Here is an 8,387-nt window from a genome sequence, read left to right as displayed (position 1 = left end):
CGAGTCCATGGTTCTCGCCCGGAAAAGGGTGGAGTGCCATCTCCGGGTTGCGGAGGAGACCCTGCCCCAAGTGGAGGAGTTCAAGTACCTCGGAGTCTTGTTCACGAGTGAGGGAAGAGTGGATCGTGAGATCGACAGGCGTATCGGTGCGGCGTCTTCAGTAATGCGGACGCTGTATCGATCCGTTGTGGTGAAGAAGGAGCTGAGCCGGAAGGCAAAGCTCTCAATTTACCGGTCGATCTACGTTCCCATCCTCACCTATGGTCATGAGCTTTGGGTTATGACCGAAAGGACAAGATCACGGGTACAAGCGGCCGAAATAAGTTTCCTCCGCCGGGTGGTGGGTCTCTCCCTTAGAGATAGTGTGAGAAGCTCTGTCATCCGGGGGGAGCTCAAAGTAAAGCCGCTGCTCCTCCACATCGAGAGGAGCCAGATGAGGTGGTTTGGGCATCTGGTCAGGATGCCACCCAAACGCCTCCCTAGGGAGGTGTTTAGGGCACGTCCGACCGGTAGGAGGCCACAGGGAAGACCCAGGACACGTTGGGAAGACTATGTCTCCCGGCTGGCCTGGGAACGCCTCGGGATCCCCCGGGAGGAGCTGGACGAAGTGGCTGGGGAGAGGGAAGTCTGGGCTTCCCTGCTTAGGCTGCTTCCCCCGCAAACCGACGTCGGATAAGCGGAAGAAGATGGATGGATGGATGGATGGACACACATGTATATATATGTGTATGTATATATATATATATATATATATATATATATATATATATATATATATATATATATATACACACACACACATGTATATATATATATATATATATATATATATATATATATATATATATATATATATATATATATATACACACACACACATGTATATATATATATATACACACACATGTATATATATATATATATATACACACACATGTATATATATATATATATATATATATATATATATATATATATATAAATATATATATATATATATATACACATGTACATATATACATGTATATATATATACACACACATATATATATATACACATGTATATATATATGTATATATATATACACACACATATTTATATATATATATATATATATATATATATGCACACACATTGATGTATATATATATATATATATATATATATATATATATATATATATATATATATATATATATATATATATATATATATATATATATATATATATATATATATATATATATATAGTAATGTGTATAGTTAAAGGCTCACACAAGTTCTGTAAATAGTTTTCACAGAATATGGTTGCTAGAGGTAGATAGCGGTTTTTTTTAAAGTAAGTTTGAAGGCACAAAATGGCATGTAGCATTATCTTCTTCTACTGTATTTACTAGCATAGTTAAATAAGCTGAAACGACCACAATCGCTCCCTAGTGTACGAGAGGCTCACTGCGTGTGATCATCAGTCCCATTATAGAGATAGGAGCATGGAAACGAGAACTGCACATGAATCTGGGAAAATAGAAGAAACTGAATTATATGACTCATTTGGAACATAGAAACGTACGGACTGTAAAAAGTGACATGAAGTCAGACAAGGCAGCAAAAAAAATCTCCAATGATTACTTTCAAACGAGTAAAAATAACATGTATGTCATGTGATGTCATCTGTGTCTGTAGAAATGTTCACAGTTCAGTTTACAGGAAATCTAATTCCAACGAGAGAAAAAGATGTTGAAGTAAATTGTGAATGAATTTTATGTTTTACACATACACACACACACACACAAACACACACACACACGCGCACACATTCTTGTATTTGTTAACTCCTTGAGACCGCCGAAAAATGCCTGCCTCTTTAAGACCAATCAATCAATCAAACAATCAATGTTTATTTATATAGCCCTAAATCACAAGTTTCTCAAAGGGCTGCACAAGCCACAACGACATCTTCGGTTCAGAGCCCACAAGACCACCCTTTCTAGATATATAAATAAGAGTTTTTACAACATGAATAATATATACATACTATGCAAATATAAAAAAGCTTGTTGTGAAAAACGAGTTGGAATTTCATAAGAAAAAGGTCACAATTTCACAAGAAAAAATGTTGGCAGTTATGATAAAAGTCGTCATTTTACTCAACGAAAGTCAAAATGTTACAAGCAAAAAACTGAACATTTGTGCAATATTATAATAAAAGTTGAAATTTTACTCTAAAACAATCGCAATTTTACAAGAAAAGCTTAACATTTTGACAATTTTTTGAAAAGAGTCGTAATTTTACTCAACAAAAGTCACAATTTTATAAGAAAACTTTAAAATTTGGGCGATATATTAATCATCAAAATTTTATTTGGCAAAATTATGACAAAAGTCATAATCTTACTCAAACAAATGTCACTATTTTACAAGAACAACCAAATAATTAGCAATATTGTGATAAAAGTCAGAATTTTACATGACAAATGTCACCATTTTGCATCAACAAGTAATAATAATTTTACATAAAAAAGTTATAATTTTACGAGAAAATATTGCAATATTACAGAAGACACACACACACACACACACACACACACACACACACACACATATTTGTTACCTTCTCGAGACCTCCGAATAATGCCTACCTCTTTAGGACCACCCTTTCAAGATATATAAAGATTTATATTTTCAACATATATATACACTCCTCTCTGAGTTGCCACCTTACCGTGGTAGAGGAGTTTGCGTGTCCCAATGATCCTAGGAGCTATGTTGTCCGGGGGCTTTATGCCCCCTGGTAGGGTCTCCCAAGACAAACTGGTCCTAGGTGAGGGATCAGACAAAGAGCAGCTCGAAGACCTCAATGAAAAATAAAACCTATGGACCCAGATTTCCCTCGCCCGGACGCGGGTCACCGGGGCCCCCCTCTGGAGCCAGGCCCGGAGGTGGGGCACGATGGCGAGCGCCTGGTGGCCGGGCCTGTCCCCATGGGGCCCGGCCGGGCACAGCCCGAAGAGGCAACGTGGGTTCCCCCTCCAATGGGCTCACAACCCATAGCAGGGGTCACAGAGGTCGGGTGCGATGTGAGCTGGGCGGCAGCCGAAGGCAGGGCACTTGGCGGTCCGATCCTCGGCTACAGAAGCTAGCTCTTGGGACGTGGAACGTCACCTCGCTGGGGGGGAAGGAGCCTGAGCTAGTGCGCGAGGTGGAGAAGTTTCGACTAGACATAGTCGGACTCACTTCGACGCACAGCAAGGGCTCTGGAACCAGTTCTCTCGAGAGGGGCTGGACTCTCTTCTACTCTGGCGTTGCCGGCAGTGAGAGGCGACGGGCTGGGGTGGCAATTCTTGTTGCCCCCCGGCTCAGAGCCTGCATGTTGGAGTTCAACCCGGTGGACGAGAGGGTAGCTTCCCTCCGCCTTCGGGTGGGGGAACGGGTCCTGACTGTGGTTTGCGCTTACGCGTCAAACTGCAGCTCAGAGTACCCACCCTTTTTGGATTCACTCGAGGGAGTACTTGAGAGTGCTCCCCCGGGTGATTCCCTCGTTCTACTGGGGGACTTCAATGCTCATGTTGGCAGCGACAGTGAAACCTGGAGAGGCGTGATTGGGAAGAATGGCTGCCCGGATCTGAACCCGAGCGGTGTTTTGTTATTGGACTTTTGTGCCTGTCACAGATTGTCCATAACAAACACCATGTTCAAACATAAGGGTGTCCATATGTGCACTTGGCACCAGGACACCCTAGGCCGCAGTTCCATGATCGACTTTGTAGTTGTGTCGTCGGATTTGCGGCCTCATGTTTTGGACACTCGGTTGAAGAGAGGGGCGGAGCTTTCTACCGATCACCACCTGGTGGTGAGTTGGCTGCGATGGTGGGGGAGGATGCCGGACAGACCTGGCAGGCCCAAACGCATTGTGAGGGTTTGCTGGGAACGTCTGGCAGAGTCTCCTGTCAGAGAGAGTTTCAATTCCCACCTCCGGAAGAACTTTGAACATGTCACGAGGGAGGTGCTGGACATTGAGTCCGAATGGACCATGTTCCGCACCTCTATTGTCGAGGCGGCTGATTGGAGCTGTGGCCGCAAGGTAGTTGGTGCCTGTCGTGGCGGTAATCCTAGAACCCGTTGGTGGACACCGGCGGTGAGGGATGCCGTCAAGCTGAAGAAGGAGTGCTATCGGGTTCTTTTGGCTCATAGGACTCCTGAGTCAGCGGACAGGTACCGACAGGCCAAGCGGTGTGCGGCTTCGGCGGTCGCGGAGGCAAAAACTCGGACATGGGAGGAGTTCGGGGAAGCCATGGAAAACGACTTCTGGACGGCTTCGAAGCGATTCTGGACGACCATCCGCCGCCTTAGGAAGGGGTAGCAGTGCACTATCAACACCGTGTACAGTGAGGATGGTGTTCTGCTGACCTCGACTGCGGATGTTGTGGATCGGTGGCGGGAATACTTCGAAGACCTCCTCAATCCCACCAACACGTCTTCCTATGAGGAAGCAGTGCCTGGGGAATCTGTGGTGGGCTCTCCTATTTCTGGGGCTGAGGTTGCTGAGGTAGTTAAAAAGCTCCTCGGTGGCAAGGCCCCGGGGGTGGATGAGATCAATCAATCAATCAATCAGCTTTATTTGTCCATTCTTACATGTACAAGACACATAAGAACTGAAATTACATTTTCGGCACAATCCCGCTAAGAGCAGACATACGTTACAGGGAGACAAGACGGGACCGCCAACGGATCAGCCTCACTTAGGCGCTCCTTAAAAAGGTGGGAAAAAGGTGACATTGGGGAAGGGGGGAAGTAAAAAAAATATCAGTCTGAGGCTGGACCCTCAGGAATGGTCCAGACTGAGTCCGAGGAAAAAAACCTCACATAGCATGGCACACATAAACATAGTACATGTAATCACAACAACTCGCAACAGAGTCATCCAACAGGGCTTTGGAGGCCGGCAGCTGCTGTTGAGCGCTGCTCAGCCCCCACAACCCCGGAGGAATTAAGCAGTGGTGAAGGCGTTGATTTGGGGAGGGGTGTGTGCGTGCATGTATGCCCAATTAACTTGGGTGAGATGTTGGAATTGTCTTTATGGGCCGAGGCCGGCCCCAAGAGTTCAAGAGTTCAAGAGTCCGACCCAGGTGCTTTTGAAAAAAAGGGAAAGGTCAAAAGCGTCCATCTTTGAGGAGTCCTCAGGGGAGTGTTTTCAAACAGCCTGTTCCTCAAGGCCATTCGAGGGAGTCAAATCGTAGATTAAGATGTTGTTTTTTCTTCGAGCAGTCAAAACAATGACATTCCTGCTCTGTATGCTGGCTCTGACAATTCCAATTTATTCTTTCTATAACTTCATCAAGATGGAATCTACCTTGCGATTCAAATCAGCAATCGCTCCAGTCTGTGATCCCACAGCACGACCCAATCCTTCCATTGCGTTGAACAGCCTGTTGGCCCCTTGAGTGGCTGCCATCGTCTTCCGAATTTGACGATACACCAGAGCAATGCCCAGCCCAATCAGCAAATGCCCTGCGATCACAGCTCCAAATAGGTAGATGTCTTCCACGTCCTCGATGGAAAGGACTGAGAGGCACATGATTCTCCAAGTATTCCAGGAATCTCTCACGTACCCCGCAGAAATGGTTCCATCAGGGCAGCCAGGCTCCCCCGAACCTCTTTTCCTTGTCGAAAAGACTGTGTCAATTGCGTCGAGAGTCCAGTTGATCAAATTCATTTTGATGTTTAGATTTGAGGACAGCTCAAGAAAAGAGGCTTCAAAATAGTTCAGACAAGACAAAAACAAAGAGAGCAAGCAGGGAAGGAGGGAGCGGAGAAAAATGCGACCGCCCTCACCAGAGGCAAGACAGAATGCCCGGAGTTCCTTAAGGCTCTGGATGCTGTGGGGCTGTCTTGTTTGACAAGACTCTGCAGCATCGCGTGGACATCGGGGGCGGTACCTCTGGATTGGCAGACCGGGGTGGTGGTTCCTCTCTTTAAGAAGGGGAACCGGAGGGTGTGTTCTAACTATCGTGGGATCACACTCCTCAGCCTTCCCGGTAAGGTCTATTCAGGTGTGCTGGAGAGGAGGCTACGCCGGATAGTCGAACCTCGGATTCAGGAGGAACAGTGTGGTTTTCGTCCTGGTCGTGGAACTGTGGACCAGCTCTATACTCTTGGCAGGGTCCTTGAGGGTGCATGGGAGATTGCCCAACCAGTCTACATGTGTTTTGTGGACTTGGAGAAGGCATTCGACCGTGTCCCTCGGGAAGTCCTGTGGGGAGTGCTCAGAGAGTATGGGGTATCGGACTGTCTGATTGTGGCGGTCCGCTCCCTGTATGATCAGTGCCAGAGTTTGGTCCGTATTGCCGGCAGTAAGTCGGACACGTTTCCAGTGAGAGTTGGACTCCACCAAGGCTGCCCTTTGTCACCGATTCTGTTCATAACTTTTATGGACAGAATTTCTAGGCGCAGTCAAGGCGTTGAGGGGATCTGGTTTGGTGGCTGCAGGATTAGGTCTCTGCTTTTTGCAGATGATGTGGTCCTGATGGCTTCATCCGGCCAGGATCTTCAGCTCTCGCTGGATCGGTTCGCAGCTGAGTGTGAAGCGACTGGGATGAGAATCAGCACCTCCAAGTCCGAGTCCATGGTTCTCGCCCGGAAAAGGGTGGAGTGCCATCTCCGGGTTGCGGAGGAGACCCTGCCCCAAGTGGAGGAGTTCAAGTACCTCGGAGTCTTGTTCACGAGTGAGGGAAGAGTGGATCGTGAGATCGACAGGCGTATCGGTGCGGCGTCTTCAGTAATGCGGACGCTGTATCGATCCGTTGTGGTGAAGAAGGAGCTGAGCCTGAAGGCAAAGCTCTCAATTTACCGGTCGATCTACGTTCCCATCCTCACCTATGGTCATGAGCTTTGGGTTATGACCAAAAGGACAAGATCACGGGTACAAGCGGCCGAAATTAGTTTCCTCCGCCGAGTGGCGGGGCTCTCCCTTAGAGATAGGGTGAGAAGCTCTGCCATCCGGGGGGAGCTCAAAGTAAAGCCGCTGCTCCTCCACATCGAGAGGAGCCAGATGAGGTGGTTCGGGCATCTGGTCAGGATGCCACCCGAACGCCTCCCAAGGGAGGTGTTTAGGGCACGTCCGACCGGTAGGAGGCCACGGGGAAGACCCAGGACAGGTTGGGAAGACTATGTCTCCCGGCTGGCCTGGGAACGCCTCGTGATCCCCCGGGAGGAGCTGGACGAAGTGGCTGGGGAGAGGGAAGTCTGAGCTTCCCTGCTTAAGCTGCTGCCCCCGCGACCCGACCTCGGATAAGCGGAAGAAGATGGATGGATGGATGGATGGATATATACAAACTATACAAATATAAAAAAGGTAAGCTTTTAGTTTTTGTTTTTTTTTGTAATTGGTTTTTAATCTTCATTCTTTACTTCAAGTTATTACAGTATTTCTCTATATACATACATATATTTTTTTTAATTAATTTTGGCCAAAAGGGGTGCGTTTCAATTTCTTACACACTTGTTATTTCATATGTTGACCAGAGGGGGAGCACACAGTCAATTTGAAAAATGCATCCTATTTGGGACCACCCTAATTTTGATAGATTTCACCACCATGTGCTTAAGGCCGACGACAAAGGAGTCACGGACCACAGATGGCCCCTGTGCCGCACTTTGGGCAACCCAGCAGTAGAAGCTAACTGTTAATGGCCACTATAGTCTTAGTAGCATAGTGTATTTGTTCATCCTACGGTCACATATGGGACGCGGGTTGTCTTACGTCAGCACCAGAAGTCGTAAAATCGGCTGTTCACCTGGCGGGTTTTTTCGGGGATGAATAGGGAAGTCCTTCTTTAGCTGCAGTCTTGTTTTATCATATATTGCTGCCTTTGCACCTGTCAATGTTTACTTTTGTATGCACATTAAACCAACAAAAAAATCCTGACTCTGGAGCAATGTTCACAGACTCTAGTATTTGGCTTTCTATCGATACATTGGTTTTCCGTATTGGGACCATAATTTTGGTCCTAACTTGTTCACACCTTTTAATATGGAAGATACTTTTCCTTGTTGATGTCTCAAGAAGGGTAGGAACACACACACACACACACACACACACACACACACACACACACACACACACACACACACACACACACACACACACACACACACACACACACACACACACACCAAAAAATCAGAAGTTACTCACAAGTTACTCAATACTTAAATAGTTTTATACTTAAGTATTTTGATGACTACTTTTTACTTGTACAAAACCCAAAACCAGTGAAGTTGTCACGTTGTGTAAATGCTAAATAAAAAGAGAATACAATGATTTGCAAATCCTTTTCAACTTATATTCAATTGAATAGACTGCAAAGACAAGATACTTAATGTTGGA

The sequence above is a fragment of the Entelurus aequoreus genome, linkage group LG06 (assembly GCF_033978785.1).
Source record: "Entelurus aequoreus isolate RoL-2023_Sb linkage group LG06, RoL_Eaeq_v1.1, whole genome shotgun sequence".
Lineage (NCBI taxonomy): Eukaryota > Metazoa > Chordata > Actinopteri > Syngnathiformes > Syngnathidae > Entelurus > Entelurus aequoreus.
The sequence above is the reverse complement of the archived record's forward strand: the minus strand, read 5'-3'. Positions refer to the sequence as shown.